Genomic DNA, 16,301 nt, shown 5'->3' with positions numbered 1-16,301 from the left:
TTTTAAGGCTGAGCCCACTGCTTATGGAGGTTCCTAGGCTGAGAGTCAAATCAGAGCAACACCTGCCGGCCTACACCACAGCCACAGCAACATGGGATCTGAGCCACGTCTGCGACCTACACCACAGCTCACGGCAATGCCGAATCCTTAACCCACTGAGCGAGGCCAGGGATCGAACCCCCAACCTCATGGTTCCTAGTTGGATTCATTTCCCCTGTGCCACAACGGGAACTACTATTAATTCTTTTTTTTCTTTTATTTATTTTTTCCTTTGTTTGGTCTCCTCATGACATATGGTGTTCCCAAGTCAGGGATCGGATCTGAGCCACAGCTGTGGTAACACTGGATCCTTAACCCACTGTGCTGGGGCTGGGGATTGAACCTTCTTCCTGGTGCTGCAGAGACTCCACCAATCCTATTGTGCCACAGCAGGAACTCCAATTCTTTATTTTTTTATGTGAAGTTAATTAAATCAATGACATACATATTTAGATTATTAGTCCTTCTCCCAATTTTATATATGCTCCTGTCTTTTAAAAATAATTCTTTTAGTCATTTCATCATCTTTCACTATTGGTTACAGTAAGAGAAAAAAAGTTCCTAATGTGTCTATTATTTTCAATCATCTTATCTTTAGGTAGTGAAATTAAATATGTAGAAAGAAAAGTTTACTTTATTTTCATATTGTACAAATGAAGTTCCTGAATTATTTTTAATGTAAAATGTCAAAATATGCACTATCATAATTATGTTATGACATATGTATAAATTTGCGCTTTAAGTTAAAGAAAAAATTAACTCATTCTATGTAGTTTTTTTAGGCAATATAATAATGAACACTATTTAGTGTGCTGTTATGAAGCATATCATTTGTTATTTTGGAGGTCTTAATAATCCTTGTGCAAATATGAAATGCAAATTCATAATTAGCTAATTTATTAATCATTCACTTGAAATATTTATTATGTACTCTGTGCCAAACATTCTTCAAGGTCTATGGATATGATAATAATTATAAATTTCTCCTCCCCAGAGTTACAAAACAGTTAAGAAAACATCCAGTTAGATAAATGGTTATAATGTAGATTGATAAATGATAACATTCATCCATAAGGTAGGAGAAATGGACAAAGGAAAATAAACCTGTCTCAGTGATCGTCTTTTGAGAATGCCACATTTAGGCTAAGAAATAGAGGATGAATAGGACTTAGCTAGACAGAAGATGGAGGTTGTAGAGTAAAGTGATGGCCTTGCTGCATGAATGCCATTGGCTTTTAGGAATCAGACATTATCCAAAAAGCAAAAGCAAGGCATTAAATGGCCTTAGGCAGTGAATAATCAGATTTGTGTTTTTAGAAATATTACTTAGACTGGAACTTGGAACTGTAGAGGGATAGGGCTAGTGGCAACACAGCAATTAGGAGGCCGTTTCAGAACTGCATTTGGGGAGAATAATGGCCTAGAAAAGTGGGGACAAGTGATGATAGAAAGATGGAAAATAATCCATAGCCAAACCATCCAAAAAGCCTATTGAATTTAACATTAAAATGTTTCCAGAATCTGATCACTGCTCATCATCTGCCTTGTCACTGTCTACAAGCCAATGACACTTCTCATTTCAATTACTGCAATAACCTCTTAATCAGAGTTGCCAGATTTAGCCAATACAAATTTTATCTGGCAACGCTGCTCCTGTTCTCCCACCTTCTGCCTCTTCTCCCACGTCAGTCTCTTCTCAATATGGCAATTAAGAGTACCATTAGGAAAACACAATTCAAATCTTAAAAACTTCTAAACAGTCTAAGTGGTCTCAATACATTATGTTTTTTATATACTGCTGGGTTAAATTTACTAATATTTTGTCTAGGATATCTGCCTTTATGTTAATAAGTGATTTCATCTCCAATTTCTTTTTCTCAGTCTGCCATGGTCAGGTTTTGCTATAGAGATCTTAGTCTCATCGTTAAATGGATTGTGGCATAATCTTTTCTCCTTCTCTTTGGAAATGTGTTTTTCGAGATTATATTTATCTTTCCTTTGCAATTGGTAGAATTTTCCTGAAAACCACTTAGGCCTGGTGTTTGTTATCATTTTACATTTTAAAATACTCAATTTATTTGTTATAATGTTTTTGAGTCAATTTTTATAATTTATTTTCTAGGAAATTGACTATTTTGTGTAAATATTCAAGCTTATCATTATAAAATTCTTACTGCTTTCTCTTTGTAATTTGATTTTCATCTCTACTTATGTCCTTTTCCCTTTTTTCAACCCTCATATTATTTACATGTACTGCTGTTCTCAATTAATTTTGCCAGTGTCTGTGCATTATATTTTTAAAATAATCAATTTGTTTTTTTTTTTTTTTTTTTTTTTTTTTTGCTTTTTAGGGCTGCACCCAAGGCATATGGAAGTTCACAGGCTAGGGGTCGAATCAGAGCTACAGCTGCCGGCCTATACCACAGCCACAGCCACAGGGGATCTGAGCTGCGTCTGAGACCTACACTACAGCTCTGGGCAACGCTGGATCCCTGACCCACTGAGCGAAGCCAGGGATAGAACCCGCATCCTGGTGGATCCTAGCGGACTCATTTACTGCACCACGACAGGAACTCCCAATAAATTTCTGTCTTATTGATTCTCTTTATTTTGTATTTGTTTTGAATTTCATAAATTTCTGATCTTACATTTATTATCTCATAACTTCTATATTTGGTTTATTCTATTGTTTGTATGCTGTTGTGTCTATATTGTTTTTCTGAAATTCTAATGTTTTTCTACTTGTCAAAATTTCATATAACTTTTTTTGCTGTTCACATTTATTTTTCCAATGTGATTTTTTAAAGCTTTATTGAAGTATACTTGATTTACAATGTGTGATAACTTTTGCTGCACAACAAAGTGATTTAGCCATACATGTACACAATCCATTCTTTTTCAGATTCTTATCCCATATAGACTATTAGAGAATATTGGGTAGAGTTCCCTGTGCTCTACAGCAGATCCCCGTTGGCAATCATTCTGCAATACCACAGTGTGCATATGCCAATTCCAAACCTCCAGTCCATCCCTCCCCTCACCGCCTGTCCTTTTTGCTAACCATAAGTTTATTTTCAGTCTGTGAGTCTGTTTTCTGTTCTGAAAATTCATATAACTTTTAGTTAAATTTAGATGCCCAACTGATTCAGTTTACCTTATTTTGGCAAGGATATTTTATCAATAAAGATGTGTAATTCCTATTGATTGTTTTATATGAATTTCCTGAATAATGAGCTGGTTGCCTAAGTAAGATCTCAAGAGATGACCAATGAAGGATTAAGAATAATTAGGATATTAAGTATAATTATTGATTTTAATAGCTTTGATATATTCCAGTATTCAAACTTCTTTTTGAAGCTCAAACTGTCCCATCTTGTGCTAATAGGATTCCCTTCAAGTTGCCTCCTATGTACTTTTACGGTCTATGAAAAAGCCTAGGATTTCAGAAATGACAAGATGATCCTGCTCATCTTAGAAATTTCTGGTCACAGCTTGGAAACAGATATATCTTTAAAGATATATCTTTAAGGCCATAGTAGTTCTTGTTAATGGAAAATAATATTTGGAAATTTTTTTTTTTTTTTGTCTTTTGTCTTTTTAGGGCTGCACCTGTGGCATATGGAGATTTCCAGACTAAGGGTCAAATCAGAGCTGTAGCTGCCAGCCTACACCATAGCCACAGCAACTCTGGATCCAAGCCGCCTCTGGGACCTACACCACAGCTCAGGGCAACGCTGGATCCTTAACCCACTGAGCAAGGCCAGGAATCGAACCTGTGTCCTCATGGATACTAGTCGGGTTTGTTAGCCACGATGGGGAATTTGGAATTTATATCTGGGTGGTAGGTTTGCGTTTTCTACTGGATTGTCACAGCTTCTCCGGTATTTCAGTGGAGAGATAAAACACATCTATTTTATTTATTTTATAAGAAGAAAAAGAAGTTCTACCTTTCCACGCTATCCAGAGAGGAGTCCATATGGCAATATCTTCAGTTCCTTTCAGAATGGCAACTTCCACAACGTTGGAAGTCCTTGACATAGTGCAAACTTCCTTGCTGCAGGGACCTATTTAGGTGGCACCAAGCACCTTGACTTTCAGATCGAACAGTACATCCACAGAAAGAAAAGTGATGACAGCTACATCATAAAGCTGAAGAGAAACTGGGAGAAGTTTCTGTTGCTACTGAAAATCCGGCTGCTATCAGCATCGTATCCTTCAGGAATACTGGCTACTGGGCTGTGCTGAAAGGTGTGGCTCCACCAGGGACACTTCTATTGCTGGCCACTTCACTCCTGGAAGCTTCACTAACCAGATCCAGGCAGCATTCTCGGGGAGCTGAGACTTCTGGCGGATACTGATGCCAGGGTCGGCTGACCACCAGCTTCTCACAGAGGTGTCTTAACTTGTTTACTATCGTTCTGTGCAAGGCAGATTCTCTTCTGTGCTTCGCGGACATTGCCACCCTCCGCAGCAACAAAGGAGGCGCCTCAGAGGGTCTGAGATGGCTGCCGCTGGGCTGGGGGATCCGCGCATGCACGGAGCCATCTCCCGCGAGAGCTCATGATATCTATTTCTATGGAGATCGTGAAGAGATTGGAAAGGAAGCGCGGGCAGGTCCCCTTAAGGGAAAGGCTGTGACCTGGGGGAATTTAAGGTTGGATGGACCCCGGACTCCAGTTCCTGAGTTTATTGCTACTAAATTCGAAGTTGCAGACTGATCTGAGGACACACAGGTGCCCTCTGTGCCTGTTCAGTGGTTCCCTGGTGAAGACATCAGTGAATGGTCTTTACCTGTTTTTCCACAGGCTCTTGAGGAGAAAATGGAAATGTAAAGTTGATGCAACAAAAGTTTCTAAGAAAAGTAAGTAAATTAATACATTCTAATGTCATAATACTGACTTCCCAAATTTAAACGGAGATTATAGGATTCTGTTTCATGTGTTTGATTTATGTTTTTATCTTGTCCCTTTACACTGAAAATCCTGGTTCCTAGTGACCTAATTACTTACATGCATTAATCTACTTTGTGTGTGGTGGAGTATTTGTGCGTTTATAATAGTTTTAGAATTCTCCCAACATCAAACTTAATAATAGGACCACTAGCCGCGACTTAAAATTTTATGATCTTTCGGTCCCACTCAGATATATAGTCGTCTTTTTAAAAATTAATTGAGATAAATATCTTTGCTATTATGCCACAAATTTGATATAAAGTAATATTAATGAGTTGCAATTTGTTTTTTATTTTAGGGATTGCTTCACTTTTTCTATTTTAGTTAATGTCATCTTTCACATGTATTAAAAATGAAGAAGGTGCTAAGGTCAAAATTATAAAATAAGGCACACTAGAAAATATCTAGTTTTGATCCTTGTTCTCCCCACTACCTCTCTCTTGTCTTTTTCCCATCTAAAGTTTATTTTTTTAATTAATTTTTGGTTTATCCTTCCACTGTTTTTTGGAAAATATTAGTAAATATGTATGTACATGTGTATGAGTGTGTGTATGAATTCTCACACTTTTGTTACACAAAAGGTACCCAAAAAGATGTAACGTCTTTCTTTCATCCTTTTTATTTTTTACAACTCTGTTTTGCTTTTGCAATTAGTAGGAAAAGAAATAGCCTTATGCATAAATCATTTCATAGTTCTGTGAGTGTGTCTTAAGAATAGATTCCAAGAAGTGGGATTTCTGGATCAAAGAGTAAATGAATGTGTAATTTTGCTAATTAATAACTGGCTAATATCAAATTCTTAGAGCTGTTTGGTTTTGCATTTTCATTAGCAATGCATGAAAGTAATTGTTTCTTACAACCTTAAAAACAGAGTATGTTGTCAAAGTGTTCTTTTTTTCCTAAGATTAGAAACGATACCTCAGTGTAGTTACAATTTGTATTCTCTTATTGTACATATATATCTGATTACTTCATATAATTAAGGGCCATTGCCTGTTCTTTTTCTGTGAACTGTTTTCCATATCATTTGCCTGTTTTTTCCCTAAGGTGTTGGAACTTTTTTTTTTTTTTTTGCCATTTTTGGGGCCGCTCCAGCGGCATATGGAGGTTCCCAGGCTAGGGGTCCAATCGGAGCTGTAGCCACCGGCCTACGCCAGAGCCACAGCAACGCGGGATCCAAGCCGCGTCTGCGACCCACACCACAGCTCAGGGCAACGCCGGATCCTTAACCCACTGAGCAAGGCCAGGGATCGAACCCGCAACCTCATGGTCCCTAGTCGGATTCGTTAACCACTGAGCCACGACGGGAACTCCGGAACTTTTTAGTTTTTATAAGTCCTTTATATAACAATATTTGCCCTGTATTTGTGGTATAAGATGCAAATATTTTATCCAACTTTGTCATGTCTTATCCCTCCTTCCTTTCTTTTCTTCGTCCTTCTCTCCTCCTTTCCTCCCTTCCTCCCTCCCCCTTCCTTCCTTCCTCTTCTTTATTTATACCATACATATTTGTAATATTATCAAACATCAAGAATTTCCCTTTTTGCTTCTAAATTTTGGATCACAGTATGGAATTTTTAAAATCCCTTTTCTAGATAATAAAGGAATTCACCCATATTTTATTTTAATGTGGACAATTTCATTTTAGCATTTAGATGTCTATTTTAAAAAATTCTCATGGTCTACAGTGCATGTCATTTTTGATATACAGCATTTTATTATTGATTAGTTCTGAATATTAAGAAAACCTTTATTTCTCTTTTGATCAATGAATTATTTAAAAGTAGTCTGTATGATACTACTAATTTGATATTTTTGGGACATGTTTTTTGGATTAGATGCCCATTTTTCTAAATATATAGTCTATACCTAACCTATTCTCCACTTGTTGCTGCAGAGTTATGCCTGTGGCCACTAACTAAAGTGTGTTCACAGTTTTTGGTTCAAATTTTCTATATCTTACTATTTTCTCTATTTGACTTGCCAGAAACTAAGAGCTATGTTGAAATAACCTATGTTGTTCAGATTGTCTATTTCAACTTGTAGTTCTGGCCACTTTTGCTTCACATATTGTAAGAGTATTTTACAATTTATAAGAATTAGCATTTTAATATCTTCTTAGAGAACTGATACACACACATACACATATATAATATACTAAATCTATCCTGAATAGTTTTATTTTTTCTGATATGAGTATAACTGGCTCAACTGTAATTTCATTAGTGTTTGTCTGACATATATATTAATTATTTTAATTTCAATCTTTACTTGGCCTTGGGCATTAGGTGAATATATTACAAAAGCATATAGCTGAAATGTGATATTTTTATATGACTTGAATATGTGTCTTAATTAATAAGCTTAGTTCATATATTCTTCAGAGATAAGCATTAACTTGCCCTAGATTGGTCTCCTGCAAGTTGGTCCCCAGAAACAAAAGTTGAGTTCATATATTCCTGTAAAGTTCTGTGGAGATGAGTTATGGCCTGTTGACTAAGAAAATCATTTCTTGTACTTAATAACGTTTGGACTTCAGCCCTTGATCATATGAAGGTAACATGCCAAATCTTGCTGTTGTTTTGATATGTTCTATGGCTGTAATCACATGACTTGAAGCAGAGGGGACAGATAATACTACCTCTACCATGAATTCTTATATTGCATGGCAGGGATGTAGTCAAGGTTCTGCCTTATCAAGTTGCTATTATAGTCTGGCTCTTCATCTAATCACTGGAGGGACTAATGCTTCCCATGGATTAATGATGCTTAAGAGCTGCACATCTCATGTGGGAGGACTTCTTCCAGGGTCTTAGGCCTACCCTGAAATATTTCTTCCTTGCCTTAGAATTCAATGGGCAACAGAGAACAGGTACACCTGTTATTACTCCTATTTCCATGGGTTTTCCCCAATAAACACTACTCTGGGCATGTATGGTATGTAGGCTTCTAGCCAGAAAGATTTTATACATGACATCACAGATAATAAGTACTGATAATGCCTGGATTAGTTTCTATAAATTTACCTTTCCTTTTATATTTATTTCCTCTCAACTGCTATTTTCCTACTTTCTTGGTTTCTTGGTTTGTTTATGTGTGGATTGATTGAGTTATATTTGTTTTCTTTCACATATTTCTCCTTCTGTTCGTTTTGAAAGAAAATTACAGCAATTTTATTTTCCTGGTTATAGTTGATACTTTATCCTGAATATTTAATACAGTCTAAAGCTAATAATTCAGATACCTACTGACCAACTGAAAGACCTTAGAACTCTAACTTTTACCATCCCAGTTTTGATACGTGTTTTATTTTGTTAAGTATCTGCCCTTTTTTTTTTTTTTTTGTCTTTTTGCCTTTTCTAGGGCCACTCCCGCAGCATATGGAGGATCCCAGGCTACGGGTCTAATCAGAGCTGTAGCTGCCAGCCTGCGCCAGAGCCACAGCAACGTGGGACCTGAGCTGCGTCTGCAACCTAGGAGCCAAGCTGTGTCCGCGACCTACACCACAGCTCACGGCAACGCCGGATCCCTAACCCACTGAGCAAGGCCAGGGATTGAACCCAAAACCTCATGGTTCCTAGTCAGATTCGTTAACCACTGTGCCACTACAGGAACTCCGTATCTGCCCTTTTTTGAACTGTACATATTAAACATGTTGCTATTATTATTTTATATGGAATATACTTGTCAGATATGCCTAATTTTTTTAAGGTATTCCTATGTTTTTATCTTTTATTTTCTTTACCGTTAACCATTTTCAACACCTACTTTAGAAGTTCCTTCAGTGTAGGCTTATTTATGGCAAAATTTCTCTGTTTTCATGTACCTTAAAATGTTTTTATTTTCCTTCCCTTGTTAAAAGACAGCTTTGCTAGGCACACACTATTAGATTGATGATATTTTTCTTTACCAATTTGAAAATAACTTTCCTCTATTTGGATTTTGTTATTGCTATTGAGTTTTTAATTTGTATTTCATTTTGTTTTGTTTTGTTTTGTTAGTTTTACTGTCATTTCTCTTTGGTAATCTGTCTTTTCTAACTGCTTTTTAAAGTTTTTCTGTTTATTTTGGGGTTTTTCGGTGTTACTATAAATGTATCTAGAAATTGATTTCTATTTATTGTTTACTATGCTATATTTAGTGTTTCTGCTTGCCGGATATCCATTCAACCTACATTTCTTTGCAGTTTCATCACTCTTCCAATGCGCTCTTCAGCATCATCAGTCTGCCAAATTAGCTCACTCAAAAAGTTTCCATGCTCTACCAGGTTAACAATATAGCGTCTTTTTCTTAGTACTTGACCTTCTTTAGCCTGCCATAGCTACCTATGCTTTGTTTATCCATTTGTTCTTTTTTTCTTTTCTTAAGTAGAATTATAGTTGATGTAAAATACTATATAAGTTATAGGTATACAGTATAGTGATTTACAATTTTTAAAGTTTACATTCCATTTATAATATTTATAAAATATTGGTTATGTTCTCCATTTATATAATATATCCTTATAGCTTGTTTTATACCTAATACTTTGTACCTCTTAATTCCCTACTCCCATCTGTTCTTAAAATCTTTTTTCATCAGTTATTGGATATGGTAGGCAAAATTCTAAAGATTCCTCCACCCCTAGATTCTTCCCCCTTGATTATTCGATCAAACAATCTAGGTATTTTTGTGAAGGGATCTTGCAGAGGTAATTAAAATCTCAAGTCATTTGACCTTAAAATATAGATTATCCAGGTGGGCCTAACTCAATCAAGTGAGCCCTTTAAAATAGAGTTTCCTCTAGCTGGCTGAAGAAAGAGAAGTCAGAGAGACTCAAAGTGTGAGAAGGAATCAATTCACCAAAGCTTGTTTAAAGACAGAGTGGAGAAGTTCTTTTGTGGCTCAGTGGGTTAAGGACCTGGCATAGTCACTGCTGTGGCTTGGGTTACTGCTGTGGCGGGGGTTCAATCCCTGGCCAGGAACTTCCACATGCTGCAGGTGCTGCCAAAAAAAAAAAAAAAAAAAAAAAAAAAAAGAAAAGAAATGGAGTGGATGGTAGGGAAGCATATGTGAAAGAATGTGGTCAGCCTTAAGCTGCTGAGAGAGGACCCTGGCCAACAGAGAGCAAGAAAATGTGGACCTCAGTCCTACACCTGTAGGGAACTGAAATCTGCGTACAACTTAAATAAGCTTGACCACAGATTTTTTCTCAGAGTCTTCAGATAATAGACCACCCAGGCTGATACTTGGATTTTAGGCTGTGAGGCTTTTGTGCCTGATGGTCTTCTGACCAACATAGTTGTCATGGAATAAATGAGTGTTGTTTTAAGCTGCTGAATTTGTGGTAGTTTGTTACACAGCATTTGAATGCTTAAATTTTTGCAAAGAGAGATTTTCTGTTAAGTTTTCTTAAAACAAAACAAAACAAAACATTTTCAAAAAAGTAGAAAATTAATATCCTGAGCCTCCATACTCCTGGCTCACCTACAATCATTATGACCACTTTGTCCCTGGCTTAGCTTCTGGATTCTCTTCCTCTGTCTGTTCCTTAAATTCGAAGGTTTTCCAGAGCTCTTCAATCAATCACTGCCTTTATGGTTTTGTCATCCAGAATTAGCTAGTACATCAAGCTATGCAAAGGTCCTTTCTTTTTCTTTCTTCATTATTTTATGAGGGAATTGACTTCAGTGTGTTTTTTATGTTTAAATAGCATTGCAAATCTTGAGTATTTTCTGATAATTCTTTGGTTTAAAGAAAAAATTAAAATATAAAAAAAGCAACCCTAAATTTAACACTAAAACTTCACTTATAATTTAATTGAATCCACAATTTTTTTAAACTACTCATGATTTCTTGTCCAGTTCCATTCTGACCCTATTGTCTGTTTGACAACATGAAGAATTTAATACTTTATTACAACTGTTTACTGGTTGTTTCTTTAAAGGTAAAGAACTCTTAGGGTTTTTTTTTTTTGTCGTTGTTGTTGCACCCTTGGCAAATGAAAGTTCCTTTTGGGAACTGCATCTGAGCTGCAAGTGTGACCTTTGCCACAGATGCAGCAACTCCTTAACCCAGTGTGCTGGGCTGTGGAGTGAACCTGCTCAGTAATCCTGCTGGGGAGTGATCCAGAGACAACACTGGATCCTAAGCCACTTTGCCACAGCAGGAACTCCTTGGGTTTTTGAAGAGAACTTGTACTTGATTTTGAACCTCATCCCCAAAGAGAACACAATTATGGGTTCATTCAGTATGTTTAATGTAAGTTTTCTAACTTGCAGAGAAAATGAGAACTAGAGGGGGCTTCTGAATAAAAGATGAGATGGGAATGTGTTTGTAATATTTTTATCGCCACATTATCTTGAATTTTTCTCCACTGTCAACATTTTAAATCAGCAATGCTAATGCCATAGTATTACAGCAGAGAAAGAGGAGCATCATATTCTATTTGTTTATCTTTTTTTTTTTTTGTCTTTTTCTAGGGCCGCACTCACGGCCTATGTAGGTTCTGAGGCTAGGGGTCTAATCGGAGCTGTAGCCGCTGGCCTATGCCACAACCACTTGGGATCCAAGTCGTGTCTGCGACCTACACCACAGCTCACAACGACGCTGGATTAGTAACCCACTGAGCAAGGCCAGGGATCGAACCCAAAACCTCATGGTTCCTAGTCAGATTCGTTAACCACTGAGCCACAACGGAACTCCTCTATTTGTTTATTTTTCTTACAATAAAATACACATATCTCTGTCCAGGATCTCCTGTATATATCTACTCTGAGGGCTATTTTCTTTTTGGTCTAATTAAGACGCAAGGTTTGTCAAAGCAGAGCCCTTGGTTTGTTTTAATGGAGACAGTAAAGGAGACATCTGATAAATGCTACATCATCAACACCTAAAGATGACTGCCAGAGCTGGCAGATCATGCCCATTTAACTTGTTCTCTCTAGTGCCCAACCTAGCCTATGCATAGCTGGAATGTAATAAGCCCTTTCTCATGATAGATAAGAATACCCTGAGGGCCATGGACTGTAGAGACCTAAGGTCAAATCTGGCCACTGTGTTTCTCCTTTGTCCCAAATCTGAATTTATTCATGATTAGTTCTGCTTGCTACTACAATCAGAAAAGCTAAGGAGGTCATATGGAAAGTAGAGGAAAAAGATGTGATGGATGTGGAAACAGTAGGAAATGATGAATGATTCTGCTGTCTCTCTGGGCAAGAGGTTTCAAAAGAATGCATATGAAAGAATAGATTTTCCTGTGCTCTGAATGTATTGTCAAGACTTAACTACTTAAAATGCACTTTTAAAATGTTCTCATTTGTCTTCTCTACATATCTCAACGCATCCTTTCAAAAAAGCAAAATATCACAGCCTGATTAAATATTGAAAATTCCCACACATAGATTCTGTGATAAAAGTGTTATAAGTGAGTATCATCAAAGGCATTTCAGAATATTATAAATTAAATGAAAATAAAGGTCAAAAACTATAGGAACACAGTGATTATTGATAATAAGATGATAGTAATAATAGTAGCTACTGTTTATTATATTAAACATTTTCTGCATGTTAGGCACATTGCTAAGCACTTTATATAAGTTAAATCACTTAATATTTTTTAAAAACAGGGTTATGTAGGCAAATGATAAAAATGGGTCATACAGCAAATGTAATATAAAATAAATATTTCACCTTTTCCATCTGGCTCAGATTCTTAAAGTCTTTGATATGGTGCCTCTCAAAAAAAGTTACCATTGATTTTAATTGTATTCTTAGAAGTTGGGGACCTTTTGATGAAGATTTATATTTTATTTGATACTATTTTTCTAGTGTTATCCTGAAAAATACTGCTTCAGAAATGGAGATTTGCTTCTGAACCACATTATTATACATTTGTCTCTCATGTCTTATGTCGGATGATGTTAATGGATAAATTTTGAGAGGATAATGTGAAGTATATTTAAAGAAGTAACACATCTTTATCATGCTGTATTATAAGTGAAGTTGACATAGATTAAGGGAATTAGTGTGAAAAAAGGCCTTGTTTTTCTAGCAAAAATATTTTCAAGCACAAGTTGAATAAATTAATAAAGTTCAACTTAACTCCATTAAAAAAAAATCTATTGATGTTAAAAGAAGGAATCACAAGGTCATACGTTTTCTTCTCTGCAATTCCAATGGTTTTTCTTTGTCTCTGTAGTTCATGTACTAATTTGAATGTCGTGTTAATAGAGGCACTGATTTTCTTTTGTGGGGTTTAAATTGATATCTTCTACCTGACAAGTTTGTAATGACTCATTTAAATAGGTAACATGTTTTAATAGATTAAACAGAAATGTTACTGTACTTTTTCTGATAGATATATACATGGTAAAGTGAGATTTTTAAAGAACATGCATATTTTATCTGTCTGACTAGTGAATTTTGGAGATAGGAATCTTGTAATTTTCTGAAAGAATAAAAGATTTGTGGAAAGTTCTGTACAAATATCTAGTATTAAATATCTAGTATTAAATCATATTCAAAGACATCTTGAAACAGAATATGTTAGCTAGCATGGAGGAGTTCAGTTTTCTGTGTTGAATGGCTCATCACAGAAGGTTTGTTTGAAAAACAAGGGAGCCAGTCCTAGAGAGTTTGGACCTGGTACTAGATGTACTCACTAGAGGAAAAGTTGCTGGTCGGGTGAAGAAGTCCAGCCAGTCAGGACATTCATTTATCTTGAGAGAAATTGAGAGGTAACTGGTAAGCCTGAGGAGCTAGCTAGCATACAGGACAAATAAAAAACAGGAACCTATAGGGAAGCAATATATTGAGTTGTGGTAAACATACACATCAAGAAGTATGAGGAAACAGAAAGCCAGATCTAAAACATGGGGTTTAAAGTTCAGAATCATATCTCAAGAGGCAAGAATGGGGGCATGAGCAAATCACAGTCCCGATCATGAAGTCATTGATGTGATGGGTACTTATGAAGATCAGGACTAATATCAGAGTCCAAATAAGAAATCAAGTCCTAAGGTGAGACTTGATGCCAAGAAGAAATCAAATTACTACAATTGGGACATAAAGTAGAACAACTATAGGAGCAGTCAGGTCAACTTGAATATAGATAGCAATCCTGACTTCCCTCTTCGAAAAGGCTTGAAATCTTTCTAAAACTGCGACAGGGCCTACATTTTAAAAAAGTCTTCTGGGAGTTCACGCTGTGGTACTGTGGGTTAAGCATCCAGCGTTGTCTCTGCAGTGGGTGACTTTGACCCCCGGCCTGGTGGTGTGGGTTAAGGGGTCAGCGTTGCTGGAGCTGTGGCATAGGTCGAAGCTCTGGCTCAGGTTTGATTCCAGCTCAGGCTGGAAAGGAAAAAATCAAGTCTTTTGGTCATAAGAAACCTGAGGGATTAGACTAAGTTTTCACTTTAGGACTCGTATTTAAGGCACCAAGAATATAATTGACTTTGGTTTTAATTGAGGTTGTTTTGAATAATCATTTTCACTATAAGCAACACAAACATGATAGAAGTAAAACATGGTTAGAAAGAGCTACACCTCAACAAACCAAATTCGTGGAGCTGTAAGAGGGAAGGATCAAGAAGATCCAAAATGTCACACTGAAACACCCTTAAATGATTATGCTCTGACTCCTAAGAGCAGTAGTGATTTGATCAGCCTGATAGTTTGCTGCTTTAAGGGAAACTTCGTATTCAAGAAGTTGGCTGGGGGAAAGGAAATTTTACTTTTACTTATGATTTGTTCACTATCTATATATGAGAATTCCTTGGGGTTTCGAGTCATTCCTTCCTAAGTAATAAATAAAGAAAATGAGATCTTTTAGAAATATCTAACTAATTCACTAGTTATGGAAAATTATTGTAACAACACAGACTTGCTAATAGACTTTGAAAATAGTATGTTAGTAAAAAAGTTGAATGATGACCTTAAAATTATGATCGAATATTTGCATCACACCCACACACAAGGATTATAATCGTCATCAGAAAGGACATCTTTGAACATGAAGTGCAGTGATAAATTAATCGCACAAATATCACAACGTTCTTCAAACTCCAATAATTTCAGTTCCCACTGTGGACTTTAGATTCTAATTTATATTTTATATTTAGTATATTAGTCTCTTCCAACAAAAATGAAATAAGCAAGTATATTATTATAAATTAAAATCAGTGTATACATTTGTTCATTTTATAACTTTATAAATAGACAAACCAACTCATTCAGTTTGGTAAACATAGGTAGATTTTTTTAAACTTCAATCAATATAGAATTTTATGTCAATTTCAAAAAGAAAAATAAGTCATACTTGGGGATTTTTTACAATCAGGGAAAGATATCCTGGCACAGCTAGCATTGAAGATGTGGTGTTGGGGTCATGTTGGCACATATACATGTCATTTTCAACTTTCAGAGTCATTGAATTGCTGTTGTTTGGACATGGAAGCTCAATTATTTCCCATGCTGGCACCTGCCCTTTTATAGCTTTATGAACATAACCACCAAAAACAAACATATATAAATTTGTTTTCCAAATAACTTCATGGCAGCCATTTTAAGGCAAGTGCTGCCAAATCCCTGAACTCCTTGCTTTTTTTAAATAACCCATATATATTTTATATGCTTCCTTTATTCTTATTGCCCTCAGGGCCCAACTCAGTGAAATCATATGTGTTTTTAACAAACATACTTCAAACTGGGTTTGCTTAAACCTAAGAGGCATGATCATAGTCAAATTTTCCAATTCTAAAATATCTAACACCTTGACCTCTTCACCTTTCAGTCTTAAGATGTTTTGGCATAAGAAGGAAAATGTCTGAATGAATTTGAAGTTATAACAAGAAAAAGCTGTATGTGAAGTGAAAATAAAAAAAAAACTGACCACCATGATATCACATTATAAAGCACTATGAAATGCTAATTTTTATACTTTTATTATTTTAAGCTCTTGGCATCTTGCACATGATAGAATCCATAGCACAAATCAGATCAGCTAGATATACAGAGAAGAGTCCATGTTGATGCTAATGACACTTCTGATAATCTCCTCACTCAGTACCTAAACCTTATTCAGTGAGTTCTATTTTCTCCTATTCATGGTCTAGTTCACACTTTCCCTGACAACAGAGCGTCATCTCCAATGTCTCAATCTTTCCACTTCTCCATCTTTCCTCTTTTACATTTTGTTCTTCACTCCTTTATTGTCTACAGTCTCTTAATCTTACAGCACTATCCTAGAAACTCATTCTTTCTGCCCTGTCTGGATGCCAAAATAGACATTTTCAGTGATTTCATTACAAACATCTTAGATTCATTTACCCC

The 16,301-nt window shown here is 36.1% G+C and overlaps 2 long non-coding RNA genes across 3 annotated transcripts in view; one reads left to right on the top strand and one right to left on the bottom strand.

The window, feature by feature from the left end:
* The window catches only part of LOC146394535 (uncharacterized), a 149,297-nt gene extending 144,721 nt beyond the window's left edge, over window positions 1-4,576 (bottom strand). Inside the window, exon 1 of one of the 2 annotated variants that reach the window (XR_014835240.1) lies at window positions 3,987-4,576. This is a non-coding gene — a long non-coding RNA (uncharacterized LOC146394535). The remainder of the gene's footprint in view (window positions 1-3,986) is intronic. The other variant, XR_014835241.1, reaches the window with a different exon arrangement.
* Window positions 4,577-4,601: 25 nt separating this feature from the next.
* The window catches only part of LOC110257761 (uncharacterized), a 602,847-nt gene continuing 591,147 nt past the window's right edge, over window positions 4,602-16,301 (top strand). Inside the window, exon 1 of the long non-coding RNA XR_014835236.1 lies at window positions 4,602-4,900. This is a non-coding gene — a long non-coding RNA (uncharacterized LOC110257761). The remainder of the gene's footprint in view (window positions 4,901-16,301) is intronic.

This window comes from Sus scrofa, chromosome X (assembly GCF_054392235.1).
Source record: "Sus scrofa isolate SSC_HxYL_T2T_F1_AM1 chromosome X, Sscrofa_HxYL_maternal_Yorkshire_Landrace_v2.0, whole genome shotgun sequence".
Taxonomy (NCBI): Eukaryota; Metazoa; Chordata; class Mammalia; order Artiodactyla; family Suidae; genus Sus; species Sus scrofa.
The sequence above is the reverse complement of the archived record's forward strand: the minus strand, read 5'-3'. Positions and strand labels throughout refer to the sequence as shown.